Source organism: Callorhinus ursinus, unplaced genomic scaffold (assembly GCF_003265705.2).
Source record: "Callorhinus ursinus isolate GAN/ISIS: 27379988/994484 unplaced genomic scaffold, GSC_fseal_2.0 scaffold17, whole genome shotgun sequence".
NCBI classification, from domain to species: Eukaryota; Metazoa; Chordata; class Mammalia; order Carnivora; family Otariidae; genus Callorhinus; species Callorhinus ursinus.
The window spans coordinates 14882913-14886870 of record NW_027397079.1 but is presented as its reverse complement, the minus strand read 5'-3'; the positions used below and the strand labels follow the sequence as shown (position 1 = coordinate 14886870).

Below are 3958 nucleotides of genomic sequence, written 5' to 3'. Positions count from 1 at the left end.
AGTTCTTGAATGTTAAAGATTGTCTTTTTCTTTTATGTCAGAATCTGTTTCCTTCTTATTTTATTTTAATTTATTTTTAGAGAGGGAGGGGGGTGAGAGAGGGGATGGAGGGGCAGAAGGAGAGGAAGAGAGAGAATCTTAAACAGGCACCATGTCCAGAGCAGAGTCCAATGCAGGGCCTGATCTCACAACCCTGAGATAATGACCTGAGCCAAAATCAAGGGTGGGAGGCTTAACCAACTTTGGCCACCCTGGTCCCCCAAGGTCACCTTTCCTTCTTAATGTCTTCTAGTGCCGACTGCTGCTGTGAAGAAGTCTGAGGTCCCTCTGAGTTTTTTCTTATAAATGACTTAATCTTTTTGGTTGGACAGCCAGAGGATTCTTTTTTAAACCTTTCAAGTCCAGTAAGTTTACTAGGATATATCTAAATATTTAGTATTAGGGATCAGTTTTTCCTGGAACGCAGTGTACTCTTTTGACTTGTCGATTCCAGCTTTCTTTATCTCAGAAATATTCTCTTGAATTGGGGCGCCTGGGTGGCTCAGATGGTTAAGCGTCTGCCTTCGGCTCAGGTCATGATCCCAGGGTCCTGGGATCGAGTCCCGCATCGGGCTCCCTGCTTCTTGGGAGCCTGCTTCTCCCTCTGCCTCTCTCTCTCTCTCTCTCTCTCTGTCTTTCATGAATAAATAAATAAAATCTTAAAAAAAAATATTCTCTTGAATTGTTATTTGTCCTGTTCAACTATTTGAACTTTCATTTTTGGGCACTGCAGTTACACTTACGGTGAATCTCCTTTCTCTGTTCTTCCCATCTATCATTCTCTCTCTAGCCTTTTCTAACACTTTGTTTTCATTTCCTTCCACCCACTTTTATGCTCTCTAATCTCTGTGCTCCTGGACCAGCAGCTGTGTTTGTTCTCCCTGTGCTTCTCTCAGTTTTGCTTGAAAAGGGTAAATTTATTCATTTACATTTTTTGATAAGATATATTTGGTGTTGGTTCTGTTCTATTTATTTTGTGCTTTCTATTTTTCTGTCTCTTTCAAGATGATGTGTATGATCTATTTTCTATGTTTTGTGTGTGTGTGTGTTTTAAGATTTTATTTATTTGACAGAGAGCACAGGCAGGGGGAGCAGCAGAGAGCCCGATGCGGGACTCGATCCCAGGACCCTGGGATCATGACCTGAGCCAAAAGCAGACGCTTAACCAGCTGAGCCACTCAGGTGCCCTGAATGTGTTTCTTTTAATAGGTAGCAAGATTTGGGGCTTTTTACCCCAGAGTTTACCCTTATAACTTTATAGTATGCTCTTAATCTCTCACTTCTTTAGACAGTATTTATTAGTTCCCTACTATTATATATACACTTGTATTAGTCAAGGTTCTCCAGAGAAGCAGAACAAATAGGATATAGAGGGAGAGAACCAATAGGAATATATATATTGGTATATTGCTTTCATTCTGATATGATGGCTATACTTTTTTCTTCTACTTGTTCCCTGAGTTCTGCCAGCTTATGTCTTATGTATTCCTGTTCCTCATTCTTTCTTCCTTGAGTTATTGCATCTCTGCTTTGAGCTCTTGCTTCAAAGGACTGATTGCTTTTTAAAGTTGTTGCTTTTAATTCATGAAGTAACACAATTCAGCCATTCTATGGAAACATTTTTCTTTTGTGGTTGATGACTACCACTTTTTTTTTTTAATGTTTATCCTCTTCACCTTTTTAATTTTTTTTCTTGACATATGCTTTATAGATCCTGTATGGTTTCTTTCTTTCTTTCTTTTTTTTTTACTTACTCATCTCTGAAACAGGCAAATTACTCCTGGACCAGCTATTCGTAGGACATTATGTTGGGGGAGAAACCCAAACCATGTTCCTGCCCAGCTGGGATTTTTCTTATGACCTACAGTTTTGTTTGTAGGTTTGGGTGGGTTTTTTTTCATAATGCCAAATCTCTTTTCTCCTGTTTCTACAGAGATAGACCGCTTCCTCCATGAGAACTTATATCATCAGTGCACGTACCCCTGTTCCCACTATTGCAAACAGAGGATTTAAGTTTTGTGCTTCATGGTGCCTCCCTCACTTTGATAAGTATAGTTTGCTGGCTTTACGACCCTGCAGTTGCATTTTCTCTCTATATCCTTCCATGCTCAAAGCTGATTGATCCCCACTGCTTTTCACAGTCCCTCTACTATTTTGTGATCTGGCATTCCTGCTGTCTCTTAATTTCTCTCTCCCTCTCTCTCAGACACACACATTTTTATTTTTTGCTCATTTTCTCTTATGCTTTTGGATTATTTCCTGGAAAATAAGAGCAACATGCCAACTCTATACCACCAACTTCAAACTCTGGAAATTGGTCCGTATTATAACAAAATCTTATAAACACATGATGTATAACTCATATTTGTTCCCAAATTATACACATTAATTTAAGTGCCAATTTCATTTAAAGTTTTACCTTGGAAGGCTTTATTCTTATTCCATCTGTCCTACTCTTGGGCCATACTGCTCTATAGCTCTTCTTTGTGAATTCTTTCCCAATTAACAAATTTACAATTGTGGGCTTTCCTTTTTCATTGCTTTACAGTATTTTCATTTTTAAATACAAAACATTATTATTTATGGTGCTGGATTTCTTAACTTATTTGTAGAAGTGTCTTAGATTGACCTTTGTTGGCTCATAATGTGACCCATAGGGTCTAATACACCTGCTGTATACCTCAGGGTTCCTCAGGCTGCTAGGTTTTAGGTACAAAAATCACCTCTGAGGAAGATTAAGTATTTTGGATGCCATGGGTGAGTATGCCTGATGTTAGGATGAGTGCTAAAGAAATGAGTAACCCTGGCCCTCCGTTTTCCGTTCTGCAGAAGGCGCTGGGGTCTTGGCCAAATCTCGGATTTCTAGACCCTGAGCTGCTCTGCAAGTCACCATGCCGCGTGGAAGTCGGAGCCGCACCTCCCGCATGGCCCCTCCGGCCAGCCGGGCACCTCAGATGAGAGTGGCACCTAGACCAGCGCCAGCAGCTCAGCCTCCAGCAGCGGCTCCACCAGCTGCTGTTGGCTCACCTGCTGCTGTGCCCCGGCAGCCAGGGCTCATGGCCCAGATGGCAACCACTGCAGCTGGCGTGGCTGTGGGCTCTGCTGTCGGGCACACAATAGGTCATGCCATCACTGGGGGCTTCAGTGGAGGAGGCAATGCTGAGCCTTCAAGGCCTGACATCACTTACCAGGAGCCTCAGGAAACCCAGCCAGCATACCAGGAGCAGCAGCAGTTTGGCCCATGCCACTATGAGATGAAACAGTTTCTGGAGTGTGCCCAGAACCAGGGTGACCTGAAGCTCTATGAAGGTTTCAGCGAGGTGCTGAAACAGTGCAGATTTGCAAATGGATTAGCCTAATCAAGAAGTTCAAATTGAAGATAAGGAAAATCATCTCTCATAACCAAGTTAATTTAGCATAAAAATATAATTGATGGTGAATGGTGAATATATAGAGTGTAAAACCACCAGTTAAGCTTCTCCTTCATCATTAAATACAGCTTTCTTCAGAATTGGAATAAAAAAGGTTGTTCTTACTGTATAGAAGTTCATTGAGATGGTTTGAATTTGGGATTGGGCAGATATTTGTGTGCCTCCTTAAATCACCTTTTGTGATGTTCTCATTTGTGAATTAGAATAAAGTGATTTTATCCCCCCCCCCAAAAAAAAGAAATGAGTAACCCTGTGCTTAGTTGTGCTACAGGTCATGTGCCTCATTAACATTCAAGAGTTGCCTGCTAAGTATTCTCACCAGCTCCTGAAGACGGGGTGTTGTGTCCAATACAAAGACTTTCTCATGGAAGGTGGAAAACACTAGAGAGCTAGGCTGCTATCAGACTCTCTTGAGATGGACTTTACCTGAAAGAGTGTAATCCTATGGGGGGCTGGTGCTCTTCTCTCCTGAGGAAGCAGCACTTTTC

At 41.7% G+C, this 3958-nt stretch overlaps 1 pseudogene; it reads left to right on the top strand.

The window, feature by feature from the left end:
• Window positions 1-2848: 2848 nt before the first annotated feature.
• LOC112834732 (coiled-coil-helix-coiled-coil-helix domain-containing protein 2 pseudogene) lies at window positions 2849-3684 on the top strand (annotated as a pseudogene).
• The last annotated feature ends 274 nt before the right edge of the window (window positions 3685-3958 follow it).